General features: G+C 34.2%; 1 pseudogene; it reads right to left on the bottom strand.

The window, feature by feature from the left end:
- Positions 1–4386: 4386 nt before the first annotated feature.
- Positions 4387–5924, bottom strand: LOC109445467 (putative ATP-dependent RNA helicase DDX4; annotated as a pseudogene).
- Positions 5925–15494: the final 9570 nt, after the last annotated feature.

The raw sequence follows: 15494 nt of genomic DNA, 5'->3' as shown, positions 1-15494 counted from the left end.
CCTAATAGCTAGTGAAGTGGAGTATTTTTTCATATATCTGTTGGCCATTTGCACGTTTTCTTGGGAGAAGTGTCTTCTGCTCATTTTTCAAGTGTCTTCTGTTCAGGTCTTCTGCTCATTTTTTTTAATTGGATTTTTTTTGTTGTTGTACAAGTTCTTTATCTATTTTGGATATTAGCCCCTTATCAGAGGTATTGTTTGCAAATATCTTTTCACATTTGGTTGGTTGCCTTTTCATTTTGTTGATGGTTTTTTTTTGCTGTGCAGAAGCTTTATAGTGTCATAAAGTCCCATTCATTTATCTGAGCTTTTACTTCTCTTGCCTCTGACGTCAAATTCATAAAATCCTCTTTGAACCCAAGGTCCATAAGTTTAGTACCTATGCTTTCTTTTATGCAGGTTATTGTTTCAGGTCTTATGTTTAGGTTTTTGATCCATTTTGAGTTAATTTTGATATATGGTAACAGATAGCAGTCTAATTTTTCTTTTGCATATGACATTTTAATTCTCCCAGCATCATTTATTGAAAAGACTTTCTTTTCTCCATTGTATGTTTTTGGCTCCTTTGTTAAAAATTATCTGCCCATGTATATGTGGGTTTATTTCTGGGTTTTTAATTTTATTCCTTTGATCTGTGTGTCTATTTTTCTGCCAATACCATGCTGTTTTGATTATTGTTGCTTTGTAGTACAAGCTGAAGTCAGGGTGTGGGTAACTCCAGCCTTGTTTTCTTTTTTTTCTTAGGATTGTTTTGGCTATTCTGGGTCTTTTGTGATTCCACTCAAATCTGATGATTTTTTTGCTCTATTTCTTTTTAAAATGCCATTGGGATTTTGACGGGGATTGCATTAAATCTGTATATTGCTTTAGGTGATATAGCCATTTAACTATGTTGATTCTTCCAATCCATGAACACGGAATGTCTTTCCATTTCTTTGTGTCTTCTTCAATTGAAGCTTAATTTTTCTGTATTTTAATGCTGTTCTCTAAAAACAGCAATTTGGGGATCATTTCAGTTGGTATCATGATATCAGCCAGGAGTTCTGATATCCTAAAATCAAGAAACTAAAAATATTTGGAATTGATGTCTACTATAGACATCAATAAGCAGGTAAGTCCATGAGCTTTTCATTGGGTTTTGCAGCATATAAATTTGGAGACAACTATTTCAAAGCTTCAGAGGTTGTTTTAGTCAGGTTGGGCTACCATAACAAAATACCATAGACTGAGTATCCTCAAATAACAGAACTTTATTTCCTCATGGCTCTGGAAGCTGTAAGTCTGAGATAGGTTGCCAGCATATTTGGGTTCTAGTGCAAACCCTCCAGTAAGAGCTCTCATCTTGGTTTGTAGATAACCAACTTCTTGCTATATCTTCATCTGGTGGGATATAGTGGGAGAGAGAGAGAGAGAGAGAGAGAGAGAGAGAGAGAGAGAGAGAGAGAGAGAGAGAGAGAGCTCTCTAATGTCTCTTCTTAAAGGGCACTAATCTCATTAAGAGGGCCCCACCCTTATGTCCTCATTTAACCTTAATTACATCCCAAAGGCCCCATCTACAAAACACCATCACATTGGAGGTTAGGGCTTCAATATATGAATTTTGAGGACCCACACACATTCAGTCCATAAGAGAGGTCTTTCTTAATCACTTCTTAGTCTTAACCTAGATTCTGAAAATTTTGTAGATCAAAATTTTCCACTATAGCATGGGAAGAATGGGAGAGAGAATGTAGTTTATTTAAACTCTACCTCAATTTTTAACCAGATTGCTTATATTCAGATGAAAATAGAATTGATAAATGCTCTTATTTTGGGTAGGACAATCATCACAGAAATGCATGTCTTTTCGGCAATGTCAGCTACTTTTCTTACTGTCTCTAAGTCACAGTTTTCTATTTGTTAAATAGAAAAAAAACAGCATGTACTTTTCAATATAAATGTAAAAATAAAATGAGAAAGTGGACATAAAGGCAATTTGTTAACTGCAAAGCATTTCACAACAAGTGACCTAAAGTAACCACAATGAAGTAAAGTAAAGTAACTTTATTATATTCTGTAGTTATTGACTATAAAAACAATTAAAATATATTGAAGCTTACCAAATATCTTATTTTGAGAATTTTCTAAGCAAAAGACATTTTGTTTTCTTTTTGGTTTGCTTCCACTGTGTGTGTTTTAATTGTCTTGCCAAAGTTTACATAGAAAGGATTCTTGATGTTGGAGACATGTTTATCTTGGAAAGTTTGTGCCCACGGAAAAACTTGGCATCAGTGTGACTTCTGCACACTGTCAGCCCAACTTGGGTATTAATCACAACAAGAAATTCTGAATCTTACAGGAAGCACTTAAAGAAAAACAATGGGGAACGCAAAAATCTGCTACTTCTATACATACTTTGTGCCAATGCCAGATTTCTGGTTTTGATAATTATAATTATGTAAGATGGACACATTCGGGAAGACTGGATAAAAGGTATGTTGCAACTACCTGTGAAACTACAATTATTTCAAAATGAAAGAGTAAAATAAAATTCTGCTACCTCAGAAAGGAAAGATGCTTATTAGAAAAGAGTAGATAAATATCCAGATAGACTGGGCAAAATCACAGGGTAGAGATTTGGGTGGAGGATTGAAATAAACACCTTCTTATCTGGAAAGGGCAAAAAAGGTTGAGTCTCTTGAGCTGTGGCTTTTCTTGTTTCCATCTGACTACTTCTTCTAAGTCATGCTGCAGCCAGTGAAGAGGACAAGAGGGGGGAATTACACTTGATACAGGGAAAGACATATCCATAGGCCATTATTATTGATTTAGGAACATTAATGAAATTTTCAATCTCACTGACTGGAAGTAAGCTCTTTATACTCTCATTGTACAAACTTTTTTTTTTTCTAGTTTTTTGGTTTGAAGAATATTTTGTCATCTACTCTGGTTATTCTTTTTTTAAAAAATTTTTTTCACTTTTCTTTTTTATTAGTTTCAAGTGTACAAAACAATGTAATAGACATTTATCATTTATATCCCTCACACAGTGATAACCCCCTTCCCCCCATTTACTACCCGTCTGACATCACATACAGCCATTACATTTCCCCTGTCTCTATTCCTAATGCTGTACTCCACTTCTTGTAAACATATAGATATTGTCATGCGGAGTGGCATGTGGGGTCTCAGGTCCCACTCCCCACATAAGAACGCAGGATATGGTGAGGCCAAAAAGGAACACCAATGGAGTCATAGATAGGGGAGTCATACCACTATGTTCTCATTGGCGGCTGGATTGGAGACACAGGAAGCAGGAGCAACACTTATCTGCAACCTGCTGTCCACTTCTCTCTGCCAACCGACCTCACTTGCTAGCTGCAATCCATTGTGCTAACTGCAATCCGCTCTTGCTAACTCAGCCACCATCTTCTTGCTAGCCCCCATTTGCTGCTAGCGTAGCCACGGCACTTATATTAATGGCCAATGGCTCACTGGTTACAACTGACGGCCAACTAGCCACAGATGATGACCATCCAATCACAGTTGATGGCCATTTACTACCCGAGTGAGCAACTTTCCATGTGAGGGCGAGAGCCTGGAAACTGCACGCCTCTCTCTCTCTCTCTCTCTCTCTCTCTCTCTCTCTGTCTCTGTCTCTCTCTCTCTCTCTATATATATATATATATATATTTGTATATATATGTATAATTGTATATATATATAATTGGAATATATATATATAATTGTAGTTGACATTCATTATTGTTCAGCTTCAGCTTCAGGTGTACAATGCAGTGATCAGGCATCTACATCATCCCTGAGGTGGTCTCCCTAATGGGACAAGTGCCCATTAAATACCCTACGAAATCTTTACAACATTATTGATTACACTTCCCAAATTGACTTTCGTATCCCTGTTGCAATGTTGTTAATATTGCAGTTATTAATACAAATTGTATTAACTGGAAAGAGTAAAGCATTCTAAATGTCTTGCAAAAAAATTAAAAATCCTTTAAGAAGTTTAGAGTTTACTGGAGAGAACAGAGAATAAAGAAAAACCAGAAAGCACAATCGGTATTCTGGTTATTCTTTATTCTCTATTCTCTCCAGTAAACTGTAAACTTCTTACAGGATTTTTTTTTTTTTTTGCAAGACATTTAGAATGCTTTACTCTTTCCAGTTAACATAACTTGTATTAGTAACTACAACATTAATTTTTAGCATCTCACATAACTAGTTAGTAAGGATTTTTTTTCTTTTTTATTTAAGAGTAGGAGTGGGAATTGGATGACAGGAGACACAAGAACATCAGGTTTCACACTAGTGTTAAGAACTCAAAAATCACAACAGTTTTCTTCTCTGCAGCAAAACTGTACCACACAGTTCAATGTTTTCGCTTTAATCCTATGACTCATCATTTGTTGGATTAGGAGTTTGTGAAGAAAACCCTGGTATGTTCAAAGAGTTCCTGCTGCAGTAATTCTTTTGAGTATCGACGGATGCAAACACATTTCCTCTTGTACTGTCACTGAAGCCAGGAACATATGTGCTAGAGGCAATTTCTTCCAACCATGAAGAAACATCCTGCTTGCACATCTGACTGTAGTTTCACTAGAGGTTATCTGATTCAGCCTCAAGAAAGGAAATAGCTCTGCCAGTGTTCCCACAATCACTGGTACACCGAATTCAATGAACACATTCGTCAATAGTAGAAGGAATGTCAAAACTGATAATATATTGAACATTTTCAATATCCAGCTGCCTAGCAGCTGCTGAAGTAGCTGTAAGGACTCGGCACTGTCTGCCGTGAAAATCCCCAAGAGCTTTCTCTCTCTCCATGTTCCAGATCACCGGGAATACTTGTGTTTGCTATCTTTCCTGGAAATTGCAATAAAATCCTCTTTTTTCTTCGTTTTAACAAAGATTATACTCCTTTAATCACCTACGTTTTGCAGAATTTCTACAAGTTTTTCTCTTTCTGGATACTAGCCAACTAATGGTCTTCTGAACTGCTCAATGTTTTCCACCCACTTGTTCAACAGCAACAAATAATTCCAACTTTTAAAATGCCCCAGTCAAGCTTGGAATTCCCTCGGGAAAAATTGCACTGAGCATAATTGTTTGATGTTCTTTTGATGGCATTCTTAGGCAGGATATTAGCTTCTTCATTTCTTGTCCAAAATCTATATCTGACATGCAACCAGCTTCATCTAAAATTAAATATTTGACTTATCTGAGACCAATTTTTAAAACAATATGTAATTTTAATAAAGTTCAAAATAAAAAAATGCAAAATAGCATATAATTTGGAGATACATACATATGTGGTGAAACCAAATTTTTTTTATTAGTTTCAAGTGTGCAAAATAATAGTGATTAGACATTTAAGAGAATATACCTTACAAAATGAAAACCCAATAAGTCTACTACCCATGTGACACCATACGTAGTTATTCCAATATTACTGACTATATGCCCAATGTTGTACTTTATATCCCCATGGCTATTTTTTTTTTTATAGTTGAATTTCACTATTATTTTATATTAGTTTCAGGAGTATGGCTTATTAGTTAGACATTTATATAACTTATGAAGTTATCTCCCTGATAAGTCTAGTGCCCATCTGACACTATATGTAGTTTTTACAATATTATTGACTATATTCCCCATAGTGTACTTTACATCTCCATGACTGTTTTGTAACTGCCAATTTGTACTTCTTAACCCCTTCACCTTGCTCACTTTGCCCCCAACACCCCTCACTTCTGGTAGCCATTAGTTTGTTCTCTGTATTTTTCTGTTTTGTTTGTTCATTTATTTTGTTCTTAGATTCCACATGTAAATGAGATCATTTTATCTATGATATCCATGAGTCTCCCAGGAGTAGCACATAATACATCATAACCTTGTAATATCTGAATGAGAAAGGAAGGGAACACCATTTTTGGTTCAGGTCCTCTGTTGGGCAACTGACATACTTCTTTGGTTTTATCCTTACACAGCCTTCAAGATAGGGATTATTATTTTCACTTTTCATACAATAAAACAGAGGCTCAGAAAGGTTAGATATTTATCTTATAAGTGGCAGAGTCAGGAATGCAATTAAACTCTGTCTGATTTCAAAGTTCACATTCCTTCCATTACATGGATTCATCTCTTTATTCTCCAGAGTTGTCTGGTACTTCATTGGCTTGCCACAATTATTTATTTAAGTGGAGAGAGGAATGGATGGATGATTGAAAGAAATCATCTGAGGCTTTATGGACAATGCTAATCTGACAAAAAGAACTGCTAATATATTTATAACGCTTATAAAATTGGTCTGCGTTTTTGAGTAGCCCTGTCTCTTCTGCCAAAGAAAGGCTGTTTCAACCCTCCTATGAAGTGAAAAGAGAAACACTGTGTTTCATTATATCTACAATTAGGATTGACTTCAGCCAAAATTGAAAGGTAGGTGAAGCGAGACTTAGGGACTCTTCTGTCTGCTTGGCGGCTCCCTGTAGTCAATTCCTGACCTCAGTCTGGGCCAACCTCCAGAATTAACTCCACTTCCCTTCGTTCTGCAGTCTTAGATGGTGGTCACAGAGGACAAGTGATCTCAGAAGGGAATTCACATGAGGAATTTTAGCTTATAGAATTTGGAGCCACATAGATTGGGTTAAAAAACAACAACAATCTATGTCCTCCACTTATTAGTTATATCACTTTGGGTAAATCACTTAGCCACTCACTCCAAAAATTTGGAATATAGAAATTTCCTCACACGGTCTCTATGAAGATTGAAGATGATGTACAAACAGGGTGAGGCTCACAGTAGATAACCATTAAGATATAGCTACTACTCACAGTTTTTAGCTGAATTTTTGGTATTCATGAGGTGTATAATTTTTCAACCAAAAATAAAGAAACTTTTTAGGGATTCGTGATTTTACTTACATATAAACCTTATGAAGTCTAAATATATATAGCTAAATGATTTCCAATCACCTTTGTTAAAGAGAAAAAAATATGTGCATTTGGAAATATCCTAGACCTTGGGCTCATCTTCCCTTACTTTGGATTTTCACCTTAATTTACTCCTCTTTGGTGATTTTCTATTCTGAAATAGACAGCAGATGTCTGTTTTGTAGGAACTGGGGTCCTACTGGGAAGAGGACACAGCCCCCCCCAGCCTCAACCCCCTCCAAAACAAACAAACAAACAAACAAACAAAAATACAAAAAACGTTGGGTACAAAGAGGAAGCGCCCATGAACGTTTGGGGAGGGAAAGCCTTGGATGATAGAGTGAGCCGCTCTTTGCAGGGCAAAGAGTAGGTTTGTTTAGTGTCCAGTATAACAGAGATAATGTTTCGCTCTGGGGCAAAGATTGGCAAGTTTGCTCTCTGCCCATTAACAGGTTCAGGTTCTGCAGCTCAGGATTCCATTACATACTCTGCTCTACCTGGGCCCCCTCTGTCTCAACACCATGGCACTTGGAGAGCAAGGAGAATGTACTGGAACATAAAGCTAATGCTGCTTGCCATGCTGTAGTAAGGTCCATTGTCTCTAATCCAGGATTCTCTGGTCTTCTGCCAGCATGAAACCATGACAGGCTATCTTATTAGTTTGTGAGTAAATGAAAATTCACACTCTTTACAGTTTTTGACAAAGAGCATGTAACAACACTGAAATATGCTATTGGCAACCCAATGGAATCAGAAATCTCTTCTGATTGAGGAGTGCAGGTGGCTTTGGGAAATTGTCCCAAGAGAGGTTATACCTGACTGAACTGGGTCTTAAAGGATGAATAGAAGTTGGCTGAGTGAAGGAGGCTAGGAGACTTCAGATGTACCTGTGTTTGTGAGACACTGGAATGTTAGAGCTCGGATTCCAAGGGGATAGGCATTGCAGCAGAAAATTTACAATGCAGTTCAGGAATATATTGAGGAAGGAAGGAAAGCTGATTTGGGGATTTTCTCCTCTGCTAAAAACAGTCTCATGTGAATAGTCTCATTTTATTATCATAGCAACTTTCTTAGGTAGGTATTATACGTTAGGTGTTTTGAAGAAATTAAAGCTCCGAAAATTTAAATAATTTCTCTTAGATTAAATAGCTAATAAATACTAGAACAACCATGTAAAATCAATGCTCTTTCCATACCATCTGCAGCTATTCCTGGAGGAGCTTTTTATTCTTATTTTGTAGGTAACATCGGGAGCCACCTGGGTTTTTGTTGTTGTTGTTTTTGGGGGGATTGTTTTGTTTTGTTTTTCCTTTAGGTTCAGGTATCCTGATTAGGTCCAGGGTAGATGGACTGTGGAAGCAGCGTGAGGTATTAGATAGGGGTAGGCTGTCAAGAGTGAGAATAGTTATGAGATAATGGTAGTTATCTACCTAATTTTAAGGGGCCTGGTACTGGGTAATGACAATTGTGATGGAAAAGAGAATAATTAATGGAGTTTGGAAGTGCAGGATGTAGTAAAGGTGAAATTATTAAAAAAAAAAAAAGCACAGAAGTTTATAGCTTGGATGACTAGGTGATTTCAATGAACTGAAACAGATGATTCTGGAGGAAGAACTTTGAGGGAAAACATTAATTATGCTTATAAGATAAATCAGATGGCGAAGAATGAATTTCTGATGGTGAAAATTCTGGTAGGTTTTATTTTGTGGAAGACATATTTTGTAATAAGAGATGTTCAGTTTTTCATTGAGTTGACAAATTATTTTTTTCACTGGTAATTGCACCCTAATAATTAAAATTATAAAATCTTATCAATGTGAGACGGCATTTAGCAAAGGTGTTTATCTTCCAGTCAGAAAAAAGAACACACAGAAAATAATTTATGAGAAGGGTTAGAATATGAATTTATCCACTCCACTTTGTACTGTACTTCATTAAAGTTTTATTAGTAATATTGTTATTTCAGGTTTTTTTGTTTTTTGTTTTATGGAAATAACCACTTCCCTCCATAACTAACCAGTTTTGGCTCAAAGCAATTGATAGACCTCTTCTTTCTTAAACTTCTTCAGCTCTCTGAAACACCTCCAAAAACTGAGTCCTTGAAAAGATTTGAAGCAAGGGTTGATCATGAGCAGGAAAAAAAGACCAAAATTTCTGTAATTTTGGTCATTGACTTTTCTTACTCTTTACACTAATTTATCAAAAGAAAGCCTGAATAATTCATACCATCTGTGGATGTAAACGTGTTTCGTAAATGTGTTTCTTCTGTCATTTAAAAAAAATACAGCTTTTCTTTGAAAATGCAAACAAAAATGTTTCTTTTACAAAGCTTTTTATCAAGTGCAAAGATTGTATATCAGCTGAGAGCCGATTTCAGATAACTGTTTAGTCACAGCTCCAGTTAACTGGCTGATTCACCACCACCACCAATGCCAGGATTATTTTTCTTACTTAATGAGCGAGACAACTGGCTGAATGTAAACTCATATTTGTTCACCCAGGTATGTTGCCTAATACCTGATTCAATCCTAAATTTTCCATGAGGAAACACATACACACACACACACACACACACACACACACACACACAAAAGGGAGAGTAATAGCAAAATTGGAACTGTTCATAAAGATTTGAAGGGGTGATTTCCTTTTCACCCTGAAAATGCAATTTACTCCTCAAACTCCTACACAGAAATATTCTTAATAGCAGACAGTTTGAATGTTTGAATATGGAAGCCAGGGTATTTCTTTTTACATTGCAAATTTAAAATTAGCAATGGTAATACTTCTATTGAAATTTGAAAAACAATATTTTGAAACATTGCTTTCAAACAATGGGAGGAGGCTCCATCCAAAGTCAAAATCAGGTTCAACCCATGACATGTACTTACTTCTGGTAAATAAGTTATCTAAAATTTATTCTAATAGACAAAAATGTAAACAACAAATGAGATCAGCAATTGTAAAAAAAAAGGACATGCCTTTTATTTATTCTATTACTGTTGTATTAGACTCCTTTTGACTCCACAAAACAATCTCCCAGAATGTTATAACTATATATAATGTTATAGAAATGGAATCATTGCTTATTAAATGATTCTGGTAAGTAATTACTTTATGAATCATTAAAATTTACTGTTAGCATTTACTTTTAGCTGAGTTACGGGCAGTTTTAGATAAGAAAGATTTGACTATGTACTTATTCAGAGTACAGTAAATACGAACGTGTGTGACTTCTAGTTTGTTGTATTCAAAGCTTGGTTTCATAGTAAACCCAAGATATTTATTTGCTAAAAATGCTGCATAGTAATCAGGGCCTTCAAAAGTTTGATTTGCAAACAAAAAGACTTTAGAAGTTGAGGTGAATTATCCACTCCAGGCCAGGGGACATCGGGCCCTGATCATACTTTTTTTCTATAAAGAACCAAAGAGCAATTATTTTCAGCCTTGAGGGTCATATGGTCTGGGTCACAACTATATAACTCTACTATCGTAGTGTAGAAGCAGTTATGGATAACACATAGATGCTTGAGTGTAGCTATGTGCCAATTAAAGTTTATTTACAAAATCAGGTTACAGGCTGGATTTGGCCAGTGAGCTATAGATTGCCAACCCCTGGTTTAAATCATACTTATGTTTGCATTCAAGATCCCATTCTCCATAACCTAGTAAAACGCTTAAGAGGGACATAATTAAGGTTTGTTTAATGAATGCATGGATTATTAAAATAGAATGGTAGAATAAATATAAGAAGTCATTCACAGATTTAACAAGAGTACATTCAGTATCAGACACAGGACACAATTCTAGGCTCTAGAGATACAATAGTAGACTATACAGACTGAAAAATAAAATCTTTGCCCTTACAGAGGTTACATTCTCAAGGGACAACAGAAAAGATATAGGATAAATAACAAAAAATATAGTATGTTAGATAAAAACAGTAGGAAATAAAAAAATAAAAAGGCACAGGGGATAGGGCTTGTCAGGAGAATTGTCAGGTAGCCAAGGCAGGCTACACACAAAGGTTACATTTTTTTTTTAATTAAAGTTTATTGGGGTGACCATTACTGGTAAAGTTACATAGATTTCAGGTGTACAGTTCTGTATTACATCATCTATATATCACATTGTGTGTTGACCACCCAGAATCAGTTCTCCTTCCATCACCATATATTTGACCCCCTTTAACCTGATTTACCATCCCCTGCTCCCCACTTACCCTCTGGTAACCACTAAACTATTATCTGTGTCTATGAGTTTTTGTTTCTTCGTTTGTCTTGTCCTTTTGTTGTTTACAGTTTTACATACCACATATCAGTGAAATCAGATGGTTCTTGACTTTTTCTGTCTGACTTATTTTGCTGGGCATAATTATCTCAAGATCCATCCATGTTGTCACAAATGGTATAATTTCATCTTTTCTTATGGCAGAATAGTATTCCATTGTGTATATATATCACAACTTCTTTATCCATTCATCTATCAAACGACACTTTGGTTGTTTCCATGTCGTGGCCACCATAAATAAAGCTGCAGTGAACATTGGACCACATATGTCTTTAAGGATAAATGTTTACATTTGAGTAAAAACCAGAAGGGAGTGGGAAAAACACATTCTAGGCATAAGAAGCAGCAAATGCAAAGGATTTAAAGAGGTATATTATTATTTGAAAGCTGTCAATCTGCCTATATTTTAAACAAAACACTTCTTCAAACCTATATTTTAAACAAAATACTTCTTCAAATAAGATATTACTTAAATATAATGAAATGCATCCATTTTAAGTGTAATGAATGTAGTTTATGATGTGATGGGCTCCATTAGTTCTTGAATGTTTAACACCCCCATCCCCAAAATAGATAACACCTAAAAGCCAAAGAACCTTTTCAGAAAAAAAGCATAATTCCAATAAATGAACAGAAAAATTTCCACACACATTAATATTGGGTAATTAGTAAACACATGAATTTAATACAAAAGCTCAACATCTAAGTATAAACATGACATGTCCAGTTTCCATTTTTTTAGATCATTTAGTGGTTGCCTTTATAATTCTCATAATATGCTTGAGGTAATCTTTCAGACAGTTATGTATACAGTAGATTCTCCCTCTACAATACAATAGCCAATAGACACTTGTCACTAGTGAGCCCTTGAAGTGTGTCTACTGATGCATTCTAAGTGCAAAATTCACATTAGCTTTCAAAAACTTAAAGAAAAACAATGAAATAATTTATTCAGAATTTATATGTTGACCATATGGTGAAATGATAATATTTTGGATATATTGGACTAAGTAAAATATATCACAAAAATCAATTTCACCAGTTCCTTCTTACTTTTTACTGTGGCTACTAGAAAATTTTAAATGACATATGTGGCTCACATTATATTTCTATTGGGCAGTGCTGCTGTAGGTGTAATAATTGACTCCTCCTCTACCTGACTTTTCAATAACATGTACTTTCTACATTTTCATGATTTAAAAAATTCACATTTCTTTGCTTGCTTCTTGCATTTGATTTTTGAGATCTGAGTCACTGTCCATCCCCTTCCATGAACTTTCCCAAGTCCATGTATCTCTCCTTTCGTAGATCAAAGAGAACAACATATTTTCTTCAAGTTCTTTGATTCTAAAAAGACCTATTTGGTCAAGATTTTAGTTGTTTTGTTGCCCAAGCTTTCTAATACTTATTTTAAATTATAAACATAAATTAATAAATAAATTGTGACCATACAATGAAGTGCGTAAATACAGAAACTAATATATTACCAGATGTATATCTAACAGTTAAATTTGCTGTTAATATTTTGACATATTTGCTTCAGATTTCTTTTTGAGAAATTAAATGTTAACAATACATGCTTTTCTTATTTGTGCCTTACAAGTTCATTACCATCCTGATCATACTGCATTTCTTGTTCTTGCATGTTTTTGAACTATGACGACAAATATTTGTCTTCATAAATAAGATAGGCTAATTGTTTTTTGAATTAAAAATTTAAAAAATAGTATACTGATTCTTTCAGTAATTTGACTTTTTGCAATCAAATTATTTTGACAGCATTGCTTATGGCGATACGTGTAGAATCACTTAATGTATTTTAACTACTGCATGTTTTCCAATGTAAAAAAAGGTTTATTTATTCTGTACCCTTTAGAAAGACTATTAAGATTTATCAATTTTTTTTTGGCTATTAGGAACTGTGTTGCTATGAATATCCTAGTAAATATTTTCTTTGTAAGAGTTTTTCTAAGTGCAGATTCATAGAAACAGAATTGTTGGTGTATAGGGTATGCACATATCAACTTTAATAAATACAACCAAATTATTCTCCAAAGGGCTTATACCAACTTAAATTTTCATCATTAGGGATGAGATCCCCTTTCTTCACATCCTTACTGATACTTGTTATTATATGTATTCATTTTTGTCAATTCTGATTAATGTGGAATAGAATTTCAATGTGGTTGTGAATTTTATGACTGAGTTTGAACACGTAAAATTTTTTTTTCCTTTGGCCATTTGGCTTTTTTCTATTGTGAGTTACCTTTTCACATACTTCGATAACTTTCTTCAGATTTTTTTGCATTTTACTATTTTAGTTTTTCAAAAATATACTTTAATACTAATTCTTTGACAGTTATGTATTTCTAAAGATCCCGTCAATGTCTTACTTTTTCATTTTGTTTATGGTATTGTTTGTCATACAGAAATTTCCAATTTTATTGTAGACAAATGTATTGATCTTTTTATGGTTTGAGTCTTATTTTTTTAATTGAGATATAATTAACATATAACATTATGTAAGTTTAAGGTGTACAATGTATTGATTTGATACATTTACATATTGCAATATGGTTACCACCGTAGTGTTAGCTAACACTTCAAACACCTCACATAATTATTGTTTCTTTTTTGTGGTGAGAATATTTAAGATCTAATCTCAGCAACTTGAAAGTATATATTACAGTATTGACAACTATAATCACAATTCTGTACATTAGGTCTCCAGAACTTATTTAACTTCTAACTGCAAGTTTGTAATCTGACCAACATCTTCCCAATTCTCCCACCCCCCATTCCCTGGTAACCATCATTCTACTCTACGTTTCTATGAGTTCAACTTTTTAAGATTTCACATATAAGTGAGATTATATCACATTTGTCTTTCTCTGTCTGATTTATTTCACTTGGCATAATGCCCTCATGGTCTATTCATGTTGTCTTAAATGGCAGGATTCCTTCTTTCTCATGGCTGAATAACATATTTTCTTTTATATATATATATATATTAGTTTCAGGTGTACAAAACAATGTAATAGTTACTTTACCCATTCATCCATTGATGAACACTTAGGTTATTTCTATATCTTGGCTATTGTAAATAATGCTGCAATAAACATGGCAGTGCAGCTATATTTTTGATATTCTGTTTTCATGTCCTTTGGATATATACCTAGAAGTGCATTGCAGTCATATAATCATTCTATTTTTAATTTTTTGAGGAACCTCCATACTGTTTTCCATAGTGGCTGAACAGATTTACATTCTACAAATTCAACAGCACATTAAAAGAATCATACATCATGAACAAAGGGAATTTATTCCTGTGATGTAAGGATAGTTCAACATATGCAAATCAGCTGTCAATTCTGATCTATTTGTCTACCCTGCATCAATACTATTTAAATTAATATTATATAACTATAATGTATCTTGATATATAAGAGGACACTTTGAGTTCTTGTATTACTTCCTCAGTATTGGTTTGACTATTCATGATGCTTAGAACTTCTCATATCAAATTTAAGATCATCTTACAATCCACACAAAAAAATTGATTAAAATTTGAATTAAATTTGGTGAAAGTTTACATTGTTACAATACTGAGTCTTCATATTTATAAACATATTTCTTTCTCCATTTATTTAGGTCTTCTTCTACATGTTCCAATACATTTTCAGATGGTATACTTGCATCTAAAAGGTTTTCTTCAGTTGTCTTTGGTTAGATTTATTTCATATATGTGATACACTTGTATATGATTTTAAAAACTATATTATCTAATTGTTAGTTTATAAGAATCTATTTTTGTACATTGACATGGTATATAAAAACATTATTGAATACTTCCTCAAATTTAAATAGTTTGGCTTAGATTCTTTTCTGAGCTTATTTTTTATCTGTTTTTGATAATCTTATGTTTTCATTGAGTTTTTATAGCTCTTATTTCAGCAGTTTTCAGAGAGGATATTGACTGTATAAGGAAGTATTTGTATTTTTCATGTACTTCATGTGTATATTTTTATGGTTTGTATACTTCATCTTCCTTTTGTTTGGCATGTCCCATCTTCCGTTTTTCTTTCTGATTCCTTTCTTGTTAGTACTCACATTAAAACTGCCATCCACTCTTAACAGACCAGTTGTCTGGTGAAGGATAGAATGGAGGGTGTGCCAAAGTACTGAGGTAAGCCAACATGCTTGAATTTTATTTGAACACTTTTATGTACAATGCTATCCTGTGAGTATATCTACACTCTCAAAGTCCAGGTATTCTT

Source organism: Rhinolophus sinicus, chromosome 3 (genome assembly GCF_057876585.1).
Source record: "Rhinolophus sinicus isolate RSI-liver-muscle chromosome 3, RSI-T2T, whole genome shotgun sequence".
Classification (NCBI taxonomy): domain Eukaryota; kingdom Metazoa; phylum Chordata; class Mammalia; order Chiroptera; family Rhinolophidae; genus Rhinolophus; species Rhinolophus sinicus.
Note: the sequence above shows the minus strand (reverse complement) of the source record. Positions and strands in the feature narration are given on the sequence as shown.